The sequence below is a fragment of the Cynocephalus volans genome, chromosome 9, assembly GCF_027409185.1.
Source record: "Cynocephalus volans isolate mCynVol1 chromosome 9, mCynVol1.pri, whole genome shotgun sequence".
Taxonomy (NCBI): Eukaryota; Metazoa; Chordata; class Mammalia; order Dermoptera; family Cynocephalidae; genus Cynocephalus; species Cynocephalus volans.
The window spans coordinates 79562156-79580875 of record NC_084468.1 but is presented as its reverse complement, the minus strand read 5'-3'; the positions used below and the strand labels follow the sequence as shown (position 1 = coordinate 79580875).

General features: G+C 34.4%; 1 pseudogene; it reads right to left on the bottom strand.

Annotated features, from left to right (window-relative positions):
* Window positions 1-1690: 1690 nt before the first annotated feature.
* LOC134385749 (uncharacterized) overlaps window positions 1691-18720 on the bottom strand; it is a 283268-nt pseudogene continuing 266238 nt past the window's right edge.

The window sequence follows — 18720 nt, the reverse complement described above, 5'->3', positions numbered from 1 at the left end:
CTTTTACCTTTATTTTTTTGCTCAGGATTGCTTTGGCTACTTGTGGTCTTTTGTTGTTCCATATGAATGTTAGGATTGCTTTTTCTCTTTCTGTGAAGAATGTCATTGTATTTTGATGGGGATTGCATTGAATCTGTAGATTGCTTTGGGTAGAATGGACATTTTCACAATGTTAATTCTTCTAATCCATGAGCATGGGATATTTTTTCACTTTTTTGTGTCCTCTTTAATTTCTTTCAATAGTGTTTTGTAGCTCTCATTGCAGAGATCTTTTAACTCCTTGGTTAAATTGATTCCTAGGTATTTTCCTTTTTTGGTGACTATTGTGAATGGGCTTGCTTTCTTAGTTTCTTTTTCTGCTAGTTTGTTATTGGAGTATAAAAACACTACTGATCATTACTGATTGGCTCAAATGATTATGGAGGCTAAGAGGTCCCATGTTCTGCCTTCTGCAAACTGGAGACCCATGAGTAGTTGCAATCTGAAACTGAAGGCTTGAGAACCAGGAGCATCACTAGTGTGGTGCTTGCCAATCCAAGAGCAAGAGAATACCAATGTCATAGCTCAAACAGTCAAGGAGAGAGAAAATTCTCCCTTTGTCTTTTGCACTACTCAGGTCATCAAGGGATTGGATGATGCTCGCTAACATTGGGTAGGGGATTCTGCTTTACTTGGTCTACTGATTCAAATACTAATCACATCTGGAAACACCCTTACAGACATACCAAGAAATAATGCTTTGTTAATATCTGTACACCTCATTGTCAGGTAAAGTTGATGTACAAAATTAACCACCACAAGTCTATCCCTTGTCAAATTGACACTCATATACTTCTCATTATACCATACTTAATTTCCAAATAAAGAAAACAACAAGATTATAATTCTGATTATGCTGTATACAACCTAAAACACACTAACCCCTTTTTTAGAAGAAAAAGTAGTTTTTAAGTGAGGTTTACTCTTTTATTTGATATCTTATAATTTAAATACTATGATGTAAAATTAACAGTAATTGAATACTATGATATAAAGTCAATATAATATATCTTATATTACATAAGGGTATGAGAGAAAAGAAAGCAAAGATATTTGACAAATATAAATATTAACATAAACATATTCATAACAAAATAAGGAGGTAATGCTCATGACAATTACAGTTCTCATTTCTGTAACTGGTCATGTGGTTATGGCTGATATTTGTAACTACCTTCTTCCATTACTCATTCTGTATTCCCTTTGCCTTCAGCAAGCACCTCAGCTGATCATTGTTGTTTACCCAGTGGGTGACCTAAACCTTTAGTCCTGAGTGGTCTGAGCCATTAGTAGTCCTGTTTGGATTGGATTATGGTAGTTTTCTATTGCCCTCAATCACAGTGCATAATAATACCAAGTGATACCTTAAGGGATCTCCTGTATTTCAGACATACTCATATTTACCTCTACCATGGAGTAGTTGTCTGATTTTGTCTTGGTAGTCAGAATCAATCACATGAGCCAGAAGAGTCACTCTCTTCTTTGCTTGTTAATTCAGAGGCATGAGACACCCAAAGTGGCTGGTGGCAGTCTTAACTTCAATTCAATGGAATAATTTTTGTGTCTCCTGGTGGAATTGTTTCCCCCTCTCAGACTAAGACCTCTAAGCCAGCAGAATGTAAAGCTGTGGGAACTAGAAGGAAACTTTTGCTCAGAGATAATTAGGGGCAATAGTGAGTGGTGCCACCCCCATTTTCACCCCTTGACTCATAAACCTATGAATTCTGCCTACAGGTGAAACAGCACCACGTATTAGATACTGATGGAGAGCATATCCAGCCTTCTGTAGACCACTGCCCCGACAATGCATGTTATCACCACCTAGTTGGCACTATAACTGAGTCTTCTAAATGTTATTTCACTGTTGAGTCAACTGCTTCAGCATGGTGGGAAACATGATAAAACCAATCAATTCCATGAGCATGGGCCCACAGCTGCATTTCATTTGCTGTAAAATGATTCCTTGACCAGAGCAATACTGTGTGGAACACCATGATGATGGATAAGGCATTCTGTAAATCCATGGATGACAGTTTTTTCAGAAGCTTTGTGAGTAGGGAAAGCAAATCTGCATTCAGAGTGTCTATTCCGATAAGAACAAAATCCTGCCTCTTCCGTGATGTAAGTGGTCCAATGTAATCATCCTGATGCCATGTAGCTGGCTTATCACTCTGGGGAATGGAGCCGTATCAGGAACTCAGTGTTGATCTCTGCTGCTGGCAAATAGGGATCTCATCAGTGGTCATAGTCAGGTCAGCCATGTTAAGCGGAAGGCTGTTTCTGAGTCCATGCATCTCTGCCTCCATGGCCACGTTGTTCATGAACCCACTGGACAATGACGGGGATGACTGGGGAAAGAGGCTGATTGATAGACACAGAACAGGTCATCCTATCCACTTAATTATTAAAATTCATCTCTACTGAGTTTATCCTTTGGTGAACATTCACATGGGGCACAAATATCTTCAGATCTTTTGCCTTCTCAGTGAGGTTTATCCACATACCTCTTTCCCAAATTTCCTTGTCATCCGTTTTCCAATCATGTTTCTTCTAATTCCCTGACAATCCAGCCAAACCATTGGTCTAAGCTCATGAATCAGCATATAATCACATGTGTAGCCATTTTTCCTTCTAAACAAAGTAATCAACCAAGTGCACTGCTCAAAGTTCTGCCCACTGGGAGGATTTTCTATCACCACTGTCCTTTAAGGATGTTTCAGAAAAGGGGCTGTAGTGCTGCAACCATCCACTTTCAAGTGGTGCCTGCATATCGTGCAGAATCGTCTGTAAACCAGACCCGAGTCTTCTCTTCCTCTGTCAACAAACTATAGGGAACTCCCCATGAGGCCATAGGTGCAGGCTGGGTGAGATAAGGCAGTGTAGCAAGAATAGGGGCCATGGGTGTTTGGACTACTTCTTCATGTAACTTAAACTTACTTGTGCCCTCAGGGCCTGCTTTGGCCCAATCATGTATGTATCAGTTCCTTTTGATGATGGAGTACTGCTGTGCATGCCCAACTTTAAGTCCTAGTGGGTCAGATAACACCAAGGCAAGATGGATAGCTCAGATCTCATGGTAATTTGTTGGCCTGTGGTTAAGCGTTCAGTCTCTGCTAAGGTCCTACAGCAGGAAATAGCTGTTTCTCACAAGGGGAATAGTTATCTGTGGAGGATGGGAGGACTTTGCTCCATAATCCAAAGGGCCTGCATTGTGATTCACCTATAGGGGCCTGCCAAAGGCTCTAAATAGAATGACTGTCCCCAACTGCCACTTTAAGCACGGTTGGATCTGCTGGATCATATGACCAAAGTGTGGCAGAGCAACTTTCACAGCAGCCCGGACCTGTTGCAGAGTCTTACTTTGTTCTGGACCCCACTCAAAACTAGCAGCTTTTCAGATCACTTGTTAAATGTTTCAACACATCAACTTAACAGTCACCTGGTGAGGAATATTTTGCTTCCAAAGTTTGTTAAAGAGCCCCATTAGGCATTATGTCTCCTTTTCAGTTGTCAGAGGGCCCATATGCAACAGCTTATCTTTCACCTTAGAAGAAGTATCTTGATATGCCCCACACCACTGGACCCCTAAAAATTTCAATGCACTAGGAGGCCTGTAAATATTGGTCAGATTTATTTCTCACCCTTTGATATACAATTCTATTACAGTATGTCCAGAGTATTTGCTACCTCTTGCTCACGAGGTTCAATGAGCACAGTGTAATCAATGTAATGGACCAGTGTGATATCTTGTGGAAGGAAAAGGTGATCAAGGTCTGGCAAAATGCTTTATTCTATAATTTTTTTACAACTTTATAATTCTTGGATAGTGTCACCCCAGAGCTTTTGTGACTCTTTGATACCTCTCCTAAAGTTTTTGGCAAGTTGTTCTGCGCACTAGATAAAAGAAAAAAGAAATAAAGGAGAACATATTGAAACATTAAAATTAAGGAGCAGGAGTTTGAGCTCCTTGAAGATTTAAAACAGGTGGAGAAAAGAATGAAAATACCCTCATAAATATATTCCCTAGTCAAAAGCAGTCAGTCAGTCTAAAAGGTATGCATGAAAGCTTGTGTGATTTCTAGTACTCTTAGCATCTGCTGATATTACTGGTTGAAACTGGCAAGCATTGTTATTTCCATAATGATGATTATTGAATGTGGACATGACCATAAGGCAAGGTATTGCTCCAATGAATGGGTACACACAAGAGACATATTTTAAAGGTTATTTATCTGTAACATGCAACTCATTTATAGGCTTTAAACTGCAAAGGACTTGTACAGTGTCCAGTAATACTCAGCGTGTAAAACATCAAAAAGAACATATGGTTGTCAAAAGCAGCCATTTAAAGTAGGAGGGAGTGAATGAGTGCAAGATATATTGTTTTTTTATAAATATGGTAATGCTTATATATTTGCCATATTGTTCACTGAATTTAATGCTGATCTGTTTAGGTCTTAGTGTTTTATTCTCTGTAATGAGTGTTAGAAGCACATTCTTAATACTGACTCTTTACTGAGAAAGGAAAATAGAAGGAACAGAAATTGAATAACAAACAAAAAAACCCTCACAACATTAAAATGTTGCTTCCTTAGAAAAAATACTTACACAAAGGCAAAAATATGCCAATAATTGAGAAATAAACAATGAATATTAAAGACTTCTTAGTTTTCTGTCCCAGTGATTACATCTGGGAATCTCATACAAAGGAGATAAGGGAAAAATATCTTTAGTGCATTAAACGTTATTTCAGAAAATTATGTGAGCAATTTTTAAGACTAGAAAAGCTATTTTCACCTAGCCATTTAAGCATTATCTGTTTTCCGGCCGAAGATTCACGTTGTATGTTCTATGATACTGACCACGGACTGAGCACTCTATAGCATGCCTGCTGTTTTTCCCATATCTCTAATCCTTTTTCTGTGATTTAACAATATGGATTTTCTTACATAATTAAATTGGTTGTTTGGCTCTCTATCTCTATCTCCCTTCTTGCTCTGAATTTCTATTTCTTTTACCGGTATAAGATATTTTAATACATAACTTATCATTTTGATCCCATACCCCTCCAAAATTTCATACACTAATCTTGTCTTCCCTAAACCCATGAACATCATGAGGGCACAGGTTGTGGGTATAGTCATTCTTGGTTTTCCCAATAGTATCTTGTTTATTAGCTGAGCTTAAGGAATTATTAGGCATGGTTAAAGAGAAAATATAGGGAAAATACATGTATTCCTGAACAATAATGTGGAAGGGGTAAGTAGAACTTACAATTTTGTCTTTAAAAATATCTTAAAACTATTTCTAGGCCATATCCTTGGGAGTATAATCCTCCATTGGAGGAGAGCTGAAACTGGTATCTTGAGCCTGAGATATGAAAAAAATTGTCCCTAAGATTTAGAGATGTTTATGAAAAATAATGAAGATCAAAAATAAGGCAATTTTGAAGCCACAAGCAGGTTTTCCGTGTAATAATGTGTAGAACTAGAAAATGTATTTGAAAGCACATGGTTACTTATTCTAGCCCCACAAAAAATCCAGATGCTGGGAATCATAAGTAGTAAGTTGAACCATAATCCATAACATGTAATAAGGTTCATTCTTTGGGAGCCAATTTTTTGTGAATTTTGTGTGAAGTAAGGTAAAACATTTCTCATATTGTAAGCAGTATTTTACTTCTGCAGAATCTTTCTTTAGAAATGCAGCTTTTAATATTTGTGTGTGTGTGTAAAACAGAACTGTAGTAAGATACATGTTACAACATGACCCAGGACACTAACATATATGTTCATGAATACATGCCTTTATATGTATTAAACAAAAGTTTTGCAAAACAATGTTATCCCTAATTATATACATTAAACACTGATATTTTCTTTCTTTTTGGTCATTTCTGCTTATAATGCGATAACAAAACAACAACATTTTGTGTGACATGAAGTGGAGTAGAAATGGAATATCCTGGAAAACACGTCTCCTCTCTTTATTTATTTATTTATTTAAATTTTATTTTGTCGATAGACATTGTGGCTGATTATTGCTCCCCATCACCAAAACCTCCCTCCCTTCTCCCTCCCCCTCTCCTCCCCAACAATGTCCTTTCTGTTTGCTTGTTGTATCAACTTCAAGTAATTGTGGTTGTTATATCTTCTTCCCCCACCCCCCCGGTTTTTTTTTTTTTTTTTTTTGTGTGTGTGTGTGTGTGTGTGTGTGTGTGTGTGTGAATTTATATATTAATTTTTAGCTCCCATCAATAAGTGAGAACATGTGGTATTTCTCTTTCTGTGCCTGACTTGTTTCACTTAATATAATTCTCTCAAGGTCCATCCATGTTGTTGCAAATGGCAGTATTTCATTCGTTTTTATAGCTGAGTAGTATTCCATTGTGTAGATGTACCACATTTTCCATATCCACTCATCTGAAGATGTCTCCTCTCTTTAAATGTACCACAAGTCAAAAATATATTTAGTTTTTCATACTTAAAAGACCATATTCTTCACAGATAATAGGGAAAAATAAAATAACTTGAGAAATAAATTGAGAAAATAATTTCAAATTCTATTTGAAATAGAATAAAAACATTGTGTGTTAGAACTCTTGGGATTGTATAAATCCAAGTGTAGGAAACTGTATTTTTAATATGCAATCTTTACAGCATCAATTTCTCCATATGACACCAAAAGCGCAGACTATAAAGAAAAAAAAAACTTAAATTAAGAAAAAACAAAACTTCTCTTTAAAGACATTCATAAGAAAATTAAAAGACAAGTCACATAGCAATAGTATATATTTACAAGGTCTTATGCTTGTTAAAAAATTTTAATCCAGAATATATAAAAACCCTTAGGACTTAATAACAAGAAAACAAGCACCATTATTCCAGCAATATATTTGAAGAGACATTTTACAAAAGAAGATATATGAATGGCAAATGAGAAGACAAAAAGATGTTTAATATCATTAGCCATGAGAAAGATGCAAATAAAAAGCACAATTTGACACAACATAAATCTATTATTAGATGAAGAATATGAACTCTCACACTGATGGTGAGAATATTAAATGGTGCAAACACATTTAAAATCTGTTTCGCAGTTTGTTAAAAAATTTAACAAATACCTACCATATGATCCAGCCGTTATACTCCAAGACATTTACCCAGATTAAATAAGTATATATGTCTATATAAAACACGATCATAGCAAATTTTCTTTTTGCAATAGCTAAATCTGAAACCCACTTAAATGACCATCAATTGATAAGTAGGTAAACAATTTGTGATATATCCATACAATGAGTTTCTTCTCAGCAATAAAAAAGGAAAAAGTAATTAACGCACAAAAACATAGATATATATTAGAATAATTATGCTGGGGGAAAAAAGTCAGACCAAAAATACATACTCTATGATTCCAATTTATAAAATTTTATAAAATGTGAACTAATATATAGTAGGAGAAAGTAATCAATGGTTTCCTGGATAAAGGTGGGGAAGAAGAGTAGGAGGGAGAGATCATAAATAAGTATGAGGACATTTTTGGAAATAATGGATATCATCCCTATCTTGATTATGGTGATCATTTCCCAGATATGTATGTATACCTACTATATATATAATAAGCATATAATATGTGTATATTATATATGTTTTAATTACACATATTAAATATATGCAGTTCAATGAACATTAATAATACTTCAATAAAAATTTTAAAAACCAGAATGAATTCTTGAGGATATTATTGCTAATAATTTTTCAAAAATGATTAACACCATAGCTTCATGCCACCAATTTAATAAGCACCATGAACAAACAAAACCTGATGCATCATGGTAAAATTGTTTAAGTCAAAGGCAAAATCTTAAAAAATGTTAAAAAACATAGACACATTATCTTCAAAGGGTCAGCAATAAGACAGCAGATAAAAATTATTATTTTCAGCAGATAAAAATATTTTGCATAACAAAAATAATAGAGAAGTAATTGGTAGAATGTTATCTTTGCAATGTTGAATGAAAAAAAAAAATAGAAAACTGCTGTACTAGATTTCTATACCTAGCGAATTAACCTTCTGAACAAACATACTGAAGACAAACAACAGATTCAATAACACATTTCATAAATAAAGTACAAGAAGAGAAAAATTTTTTGTCTTTTAAATAAGGAGTATAAATAATCTTTGGTGAATTTTTCTAGTGAATAAATTAAACAATGAGAAACCATCCACTAACATAGCTAAAAATAAACTATTGACAATACTAAGTAATGACAAAAATATAGGGAATTTGAAACTATCATATATTCCTAGTAGGAATGAAAATTAGAATAATCACTTTGGATAACTGCCCAGCAACGTCTGCTATATTTTACTTTGTAACCCAGTAATTCCACTCTTGGATATATATCTCAAATAAATACAGACATGTGCACATGAAAGGACATGCTATTCTTTGCAGTATTATTTATAATAGCTAAAAACTGGAAATAGATCAAATGCTCATTAATATTAAGATGAATATTTAAATTGTGCTATATTCAGATCATAACAGGAATAAAAATAAACAAATTATAGCTACATACAAAAACATAAATGCCACCTATACTACTGAGTAAAATAGACCAACAAAAAGAGTACATGCATATGATTCCAATTACATAAAGTGGAAAAAGAGCTAAAGCTGTTCTGTGTTCCCAGAAGTCAGAAGAAAACATAGGGAAATACTGCAGGATGTAGAACTGGGCAAAGCACAAACAGCAAAAGAAAAAATAAACGAATGGGATTATATCAAACTAAAAAGCTTCTGCACAGCAAAGAAAACAATTGACAGAGTGAAAAGACAACCTACAGAATGGGAGAAAATATTTGCAAACTACGCATCTGACAAGGGATTGATATCTAGAATATACAAAGAGTTCAAACAACTTTACAGTAAAAAACCCCCAAACAATCCTATTTAAAAAGTGGGCAAAGTTGCTGAATAGACATTTCTCAAAGGAGGACATACAAATGGCCAACAGGTATATGAAAAAATGCTCAACATCATTAATCATCAGAGAAATGCAAATCAAAACAATTTGGGGTTATCATCTCACCCCAATCATACCAGCTATTATAAAAAAGACAAAGAAGAATAACAAATGCTGGTGGGGACACAGAGAAAGGGGGACACTTCTGCACTGTTGGTGGGACTGTAAGTTAGTACAGCCATTATGGAGAATGGCATGGAGGCTCCTCAAACAACTACAGATAGATCTACCGTATAGTAATTCCACTACTAGGTGTATAACCAGAGAAATGGAAATCATCATGTAGGAGGGCTGTCTGCACTCCCATGTTTATTGAAGCTCTATTTACAATAGCCAGGCTATGGAATCAACCTAACTGTCCCTGAGAGAAAATTGTGAACTGAAACAACCCAGGTGCAGAAAGAGAAATATCACATGTCCTCAGTCATAAGTGGAGCTGAATCCATAAATAAACAAATAAATGAGAGAGAGAGAGAGAGAGAGAGAGAGAGAGAGAAACAACAATTACAATAATACATCAAACTTTTAGAAGGCGAGAAAAGAGCTGTGGTTACTAGAGGTAGAAAAGGAGAGGGGGGGAGTGGGAGAGGAATTAACAAGAAATTGGTTAACTGACACAATGAATGACCATGCATTGTAATGATGAATAAGCTAGCTATCCTAATTTGATCATCACACATTGTACACAACTATTGAGAGTCAACTTTGTATCCCACCAATATGTATAATAAATTATCTCAAAAAATAAAAAAGAAAAGACAAAGTCAGAATAGTGCTTTCCATTGAAGTGTGGGTGGTTAGTGACTGGTGAGCAGGGCAGGGGCTTCTGCAAGTGCTAGTGATGCTCTGTTTCTTGATTTGTATGGTGATTACACAGATGTGTTCAAGTGGTAAATATTTATTGAAACGTATACTCTTGTGCACTTTTCTTTATGTATGCTATAGTACAACTTTAAAAGTCTTTTTAAATGACATAGTAACATAAAATAAGATCAATGAAATAGCAAGAAAAAGTTCTTGAGAATTGTACCTGTAATTGCCAAGAATATCAAGAGAAAGTTTTAATGACAAAGTCCAGAAAATCTTACTGAAGTATAAAAAAATTAAATGTTATGAAAAATAGAAGGTAAATTTTAAGAAAATCAGAGTATTAGAACAGGAACCAATATTTAATACTAGGGATACCAGAAATGGAGAAGGGGAAAGTGGAGAGGAGGAAAATTTTCAAACATATAATGCTAGAAAAAATTACAATTTAAGAACATGTGTCTGTAGATTTCAAGGTCTCTTCGAGTCTTTAGCATGGTTAATAAAAAACGACCAGCAAGCCACAATGTTATAAAATTTCAGAACATCAAAATATAAAAGCAAAATTACAAAAATTTCTAAAAAGAGTAGAAGTCATATATAAATTATCAAGAGTTAGAATGGCATTGAAAATGATGCTGTAATATAAAAACTAGTAGTATAAAGCCTTCAAAACCCTATGTCAACATTTTGAAATCTATATGTTTTTACACTAAAACAAGTTACCAATTTAGTTTAGTGTGAAAATTAATTATCAGATAATATGTATTTCAAAATATTTAGTTCTTAAGCAAACTTTCTCGGGTGATTTGGAAGAACAAAGGAGTAAACCAAGTAAAACAATATATGGAAATTAAGAAACAAGGTCTACCTCAAGAGTGTAATGAACAAAAATATCTGAATGACTTCTGGGTAGCAGAAATTAAGAGTAATTCTAGTAGGAGAAAGAATGGCTTCTGAAGTGGGGTTTCTGTGAAGGAATAACTGGAGTAAATGTGGTCAAGTATAACAATATTACGTGAAAGACATAAGTACTGGAATACCTGAAACAGAATAAACAATAGACTGAAAAGGAGGAAAACAAAAAGATGATTCCATATAAAAAGGTTTGCATAAGAAGTTTGCTCATGTGCAAATATTTAAATAATTATAGTAACATAAGTGATAACTAATGGAAGTTTTGATATAACTCCCATTTGGTGGGGAGAAACGGAGAAGGGAAATATAGGTGAAGAGAAAATGTTAAGTCTTCATCTTCACTGGCAGGAAATTGATAATGCCTTAAGTTGATAAATGAAGAAAAAGTAATATGAATACGTTGAACTGAAATATGAAGGTAAATATCATAGGAAATAGCTTGTAAGTAAAGGTGATTCTTTTGGTGAGCTGTTTTATTATAATCCTTGAGCACAATTTGACTTTTAATGTATGTCAGCATAATTTGATTAAAATATGATGATAAAGGAAGTGAGGAAAAGGAGTTTTATTTTATTTCTTAGAATGTCACTGTCTGAATAATTTCAAGAAAGTATTTTAGAGTGCCACCCTTAACACAGAGTTAGAAATTTTCATTTCACATGTAGGATAGTAGATAAGAAAGGAAATGTAAAGTGGAATGGGGCAGAAGAAGTTACTATGAAATTGTTTTTTAATCTTGGATAAATTTGTAAATCTTTTTAAGTCTTGATTAAAGTGATGATGTAGAAACTTAGAATTCAGTTAGTGCAATCACCAGGCAAAGGAGGCAAATAAGAATTTTGAGTGAGTAAGATACAATAACTTTGGGAAAGAATCTGCCACAAGCACAGAGAAACACAAATATATAGTGAAATTAATCAATAATTCAGAGCTTTCTTCCCATTAGTAAAGCAATGCAAGAAGCTGTAACACTCCCTACGGAAGGGAGTTAAAGAGTATCAGTTCCAGAATCTGAAGGGAAAAAGGGTAAGAAAAAAATGGATAGGAGAAGAGAAATGGTTAAAAATACTAGCAGGATCTCCTGAGTTGACGAGTTGCCCACATGAAGGAGAGTAGGGAACAGATTTCACTAAACATCTCAAGACTAATTACAAAGGTAGGAAAGTGAGACAGGGAGAAAATCATTTGCAGACACATGAAACGGCAGGGAGGTGTTTTATGCAAACTGCAAAACAAAAGTATGAGATCAAAATTAAAATTGCTATAAACAGAGCTACTGGTTGGTGATATAAAAAGCTAAAATATAATGTTTAATAGCTTGATAAGAAAAAAAATTGCATTACTTAACAGCTAATTAGAAATTGGAGAGACAGTAAATTTGTTCTTATTCTTACTATGTTGGCGTGACAAATCTAATTGTAGTTGAAAAAGTGGGCTACACTCTCTATCTGTAGTTTCTCTCTTTCTTTTCTTTTGAACTCACTCCCCAGGTTTTCATCTGCATAACTCCAGTAAAACTGTGACTGTCAGTTTCCCTATTTTGCAAAATTGATCATTGTCTCTCTTATGTCAGCAATCTGTGACACATCAATTTTTTGCTCCATCTTGAAACACTTTTTGCTCTTGAATTTCAAAGGGAAAACTCCTTATTGTTTCACCTTGTGCATCATGGACAGTTACTTTGAGTGTCCAAATGTTAGAGGGCTGAAGACCTAGCACTCCAATGCCTTCTCTAATTGAGGATTGTAGGTTTAAATACAATTGAGACATTTTAAATGTTACTCGATATCTCACACCATTCTGATTAACTGCAGATTCAAATATTCAACTGCCCACTCTACATATCTACTTGAATGACTAATAGAAATCGAAAACCTAACATAACAAAAGCTGAAATCCAGATCTTCCCCCCAAAATCGACTCCATCCACCACCTATCACAACTCAGTTGATGGCAATTTTATCCTCCAATTGTTTAAATCAAAAACCCCAGAGTAATATTGTTTTGCCCTTTTATCTTATACTCCACCTCATTGGCATAATACTATTGTAGCTCCCTTCAAAATTTAACCCAGAAGTCAACCATTTCTTACCATCTCACCTGTGACCACTGAAATAGTTTCCTAATTGATATTCTTGCTGTAGTTCTTAAGTTCCTTTCATTCTATTTGCTACACAGAAGATAGAGTGCAACTTTAAAAACATAAATATGGTTATAACATTTGCCTGCTAAAAAACCCATATAAAATCTAAATGAATTCCAAAATACTTACCGTGGTCTACCATAGGAACATAAATACCAAATATCTGGATCTAACTCATGCCTCATTTCATACATTCTTCCTCCTTCTCATTTGTTCACTGAGCTTCAACTTCCCTGCCTGCACTATTTCTAGAATGCATCAAACATCCTCTGGAGTCTGTGCTAGTTATTCCCTTACTATCCTATTAAAATATCAGTTCCCTCCATTATCCCCCTACTTAGCTTTATTTTTTTTTATATTATATTCATCACTTCCTCACATTAAGTTTTATATTTAGGCTTATTTATGTATTTTTTTATCACTGCCCCTTTTTCCCCAATTCAAAATGTAAGGCTATTAAGGGAAGGAACTTTATCTTTTCACGGTTGTGTCACAAGTATTTAGAAAACAGAGTAGACATTCAGTAAATATTTGTTAAATAAATTATTTAATTATGTTCCCAGTGATGTGACATGTAAATGTGATTTACTCTCTTGTTACCTCTGGTTAAGAAAAAATGAGAAGCAAATAGGCTCCAAAAGATAGAGAATAATAAATGTTGGCGAGGATTTGGAGAAAGGGGAGCTGTCTTACATTGTTGGTGGGTCTGTAAATTAGTGCAGCCATTATGGAAAATAGTATGGAGGTTCCTCAAACAATGACAAATAGAACTGCCATATGATCCAGCAATCCCACTACTGGGTATATACCCAAAGGAATGGAAATCATCATGTTGAAGGGACACCTGTACTACCATGTTTATTGCAGCTCTATTTACAATAGCTAAAAGTTGGGATTAACCTAAATGTGCATCGATAGATGACTGGATAAGGAAAATGTGGTATGCATATGCTTAATGGAATACTACTCAGCCATAAAAAAGAATGAAATTGTGCCATTCACAACAACAAGGATGAGTTTAGAGAAAATTATGTTAGGTGAAATAAGCCTGGAACAGAAAGAGAAATACTGCATGTCTTCATTTATAGGTAGGAACTAAAAAACAAAAACAAAAACAAATAAAAAAAAGAAAAAAGATACCACAATCACAACAATATATTGAACTTTCAAAAGGAGAGAACAAAACTAAGGTTACCAGAAGTGGGAAAAGAGGAGGGGAAAAGGGGTTTAGAGAGAAATTAGTAAAGGGCCACAAAAAAGGATTGCATTGTGTAATGTTGAATATACTAATTATCCTGATTTTGGGAAAAAAAAAAAAAGTTTTGCTCTGTGAAATTGAATCAGAACAGCTTTAAAATAGTTTCAGAATCTCCATGCTGTCTATTACATTTAAAAAGATTCTTCCATGGTTCCATACAACGGAAAGGAAGAGACAGTTATTAATCACTTAGAGAGGGAGAGTATGTAGTATGGCACAAGGCAAACCGAGCAGTTTTTGTTATTTCTTTGGGTGGATAGGCTTTATGGGTTTTCTCCTTATACCTTATAGACTCAATCATGAGTTTAAAAGCATCCAAGTGAGAGAGGGGATGAGTGAGAGCAAACAAAATAATAGAGCCTTTTCAAGAGATAATTTGATATCTAAATTGTGCAGATGTTTGCATCATGCTTGAGCCTTCAGACAAGTATTAAAATTTTGAGCAACATTTTGTTGAGGATTTTTGCATATATGTTCATCAGAGATATTGGCCTGTAGTTTTGTTGTTGTTGTATCTTTGTCTGGTTTTGGTATCAGGGTGCTGCTGGCCTCATAGAATGGGTTTGGGAGAATAGCCTCTGTATTAGTCAGTTTCTGTTGCTTATAACAAAATACATGGAACCGGGTATTTTATAAAGAAAACAAAATTTATTTGTTTACAGTTTCTGATATTGGGAAGTCTAAAGTCCATCTGGTGCTGGTGATAGTGACCCAGAGGTCTCACATTGCAAGATGGTGGAAGCAGAGAGAGCAGAGACAGACAGATTCTTCATGCTCCCCTTTTAAAGCCTTCCAAACCATGCCCATGACCACCATTTTTAATCCATTCACTACAACTTGGTCCTATAATCTCATCACCTCTTCAAGGCCCCACCTTTCAATTACCATAAAAGGATTTCCCACCCTCTTAACAGTCACAGTGGGGACTAAGTTACTAATACATAAAACTTGGGAGACACAATTCAAGCTTCAGTGAATTTTGGAGGGACATAATTCAATCCACTACAATCACTGTTTCAACTTTTTGGAACAGTTTGAAGAAAATTGGTGTTAATTCCTCTCCAAATGTCTGGTAGAATTCAGCAGTAAAGCCATCAGCTCCTGGGCTTTTCTTTGTTGGGAGACTGCCAATTATGCTTCAATCTCATTGCCTGTTATTGGTTTGTTTAGGTTTTCTGTTTTTTCTTTGTTCAGTCTTGGATCAGTGTATGCATCAGTGTATGAATCCAAAAATTCACAACTGGTCTCTTTTTAGTGATATACAATAAATCCACAGATGTGTTTTAAATAAATCTAATGTATTTTCAACCTAATTATTTTGAGATATAAAGAATCAGTTATAATTTGTACATATTGTAATAGTAAAGCAATTTAAATACTTTAAATTCATAATCTAAAAATTAGGCATTTTCTTTACATAGTTACTATAAAAATATTTTCAGTGATTTTCTCTGTTGTAAATTAAAACAAGGATGTGAGAAGAAATAGAAACATCTTACTATTATTTAGGAGAAGCGAGAATAAAATCAATTCTAAAAATTGCCAAGTATTATTTGGTTTTATTAACCTCTACCTTTGATGTGTATGTGCTATATCAGTCACAGTAAAAAAATGAAGTTGTCCTATGTGTTTTATTTCTGTCTAGACCTAAAACTGTCTCTTTTCTTTCTTTCTTTTTTAAATATAAAGGATTATACACATTTGTGATGTACAGAGATGGACATCAATACCTGTGTACAATGAAATCAGGATAATTAGCATATTCATCATTAAAAATATAATCATTTTCTCGCATCAAGGATATTCAATCTTCTTTTTTCTAGCCATTTGATAACATTCCGAAAATTAATCTTAATTGTAGATATCTAGATCAACTATACATCACTAGAAATGATTTTTCCTAACTAGCTGTTTTGTGTCCATTAACAAATCTCTCACTAGTCCCCTCCCCTTTCCCTGCCTCTGGTAACCACAATTCTGTTCTCTCCTTCTGGAAGTTCAACTTATTATTGTGATTGTTGTTTGTTTCTTTCCTTTTTCTTTCTTATTTATTTATTTGATCCCACTTATGAGTGAGGACATGTGGTATTTCTCTTTCTGTGTCTGGCTTATCTCACTCAACATAATTTTCTCCAAGCTCATTAAATGCTGCTGCAAATGGCAGAATTTCATTCTTTTTTAATGGCTGAATAGTATTGCATTGTGTTATGCATATTACATTTTCCTTATCCAGTCATCCATCGATGAACATTTACATTGGTTCCATATCTTGGCTATTGTAAGTAGTGCTGTGATGAACATGGGAGTGCAGGTATCCCTTTGACATGATGATTTCCAGTTTTTGGATATATACCCAGTAGTGAGATTGCTGGATCATAGTGATAGCTCTATCTGTAGGTGTCTGAGAAGCCTCCATGTTTTCTTATACATTTCCCATACAAATGGCTATCCTAATTTACAATCCCACCAACAACCTTTTCTCCACATCCTTGCCAGCATCTGTTATTCTCTGTCTTTTTGAGAATAGACATTCTAACTTGGGTGAGATGGTATTTCAATGTAGTTTTGACTTACATTTCTGTGAAGATTAGTGATGTTGAGCATTTTTTTCATATACTTCTTGGCCATTTGTATGTCTTCTCTTGAGAATTGTTTATTCGGTTCCTTTGCACATTTTTAATAAGGTTTTTTCTTTTCTTCTTCTTTTTTTTTTTACTGTTAAGTTGTTTGAGTTTATTGTATATTCTGGATGTTAGTCATTTGTTGGATGAATAGTTTGCAAATATTTTCTCCCATTCTGTAGGTTGTCTTTTCATCCCAGGGATGCAAGGATAGTTCAACATACACAAATCAATAAATGTGATATACCACATCAACATAATCAAGGACAAAAACCATCATCTCAACAGACACAGAAAAAGCATTTAACAAAATTCAACATCCCTTTATGATAGAGACTCTAACAAATTAGGTATGCAAGGAAAGTGTCTCAATATAATAAAAGCTATACATCACAAACCCACCACCAATATCATTTCAAATGGGGAAAAGCTGAAAGCTTTTCTTTTAAGAACAGGAAAAAGACAAGGATGCTCACTCTCACCACTCCTATGTAACAGAGTATTGGAAGTACTAACCAGAGCAATCAGGCAAGAGAAAGAAATAAAAGGCATCCAAATTGGAAAAGACAAAGTCAAACTGTCCCTGTTTACAAAAGACATGATCCTATATATAGAAAAACCTAAAAAACTCCACTAAAAAACTCTAAGAGCTGATAAATAAATTTGGTAAAGTTGTAGGATACAAATCAATATACAAAAATCCGTAGTGGTTTTAGGCACCATAAACAAACTACCAGAAAAAGAAAGCAAACAGTAGCCACCAAAATAATAAAACACTCAGGAATAAATTTATCCAAGGAGGTGAAAGATGTCTACAATGAAAACTACAAAACACTAATGAAAGAAATTAAAGTGGACACAAAAAGATAGAAGGATACTCCCTTTTCACGGACTGGAAGAATTAATGCTGTGAAAATGTCCATATTGCCCAAAGTGATCTGCAAATTCCATGCAATCTCCATCAAAATAACAATGACATTCTTCAAAGAAAGAGAAAAAAACAATCCTAACATTCATATGGAAAAAACAAAATATCCCAAATAGCCAAAGCAATTCTGAGCAAAAAAATAAATAAATAATAAAGCTGGAGCTATTACACTACCTGACTTCAAATTGTACTATAAAGCTAAAGTAACCAAAACAACATGGTATTAGCATAAAAACAGACACATGGGCGAGTGAAACAGAATAAAAAACCCAGAAATAAAACCACTTACTTATAGCCAACTGATCTTTGACAAAGTCACCGAGAACTTACAGTGGGGAAAGGACAGCATCTTCAATAAATGGTGCTGGGAAAACTGGATATCCATGTACAGAAGAATGAAACTAGACCCTTACCTCTCACCGTATACCAAAATCAACTCAAAATGAGTTAAAGACTTGAATATAAGACCTGATACTATAAAACTTCTAGAAGAAGACACAGGGGAAACACTTCATGATGTAGGATTGGGTAAAGAATTTATGAATAAGACATCAAAAGCACAGGCAAAAACAAACAAACAAAGGGGATTCTATCAAGCTAAAAAGGCTCTGTACAGCAAAGGAAACAATCCATAGAGCAAAAAGACAACCTAAAACTGTTTCTTGACCTACTGTTTTTGACACCGGGTTTACCATGCATAGTAAGGTACTGCAAACATTTTAAAGATGTTAACATGGAAATAGTTTTCTCCTGGGGAAGGGGAAGATATACCTTGTTTTAGTGAAATTTCTACATTTGCCAATGTCAAAACCCTCAAGTAGCCCGTAAACTATTGTACTGATATATAAACAAATACAAACATTTCCCCTACTTGGGCTATTACAACAGCAGTCTTTGTTGTTTTTCTTTTTTTCTCTTTTTTTCTTTATGTTTAAAATGATCACTTTGGCTGTCTGGTTAGTTCAGAAGGTTAG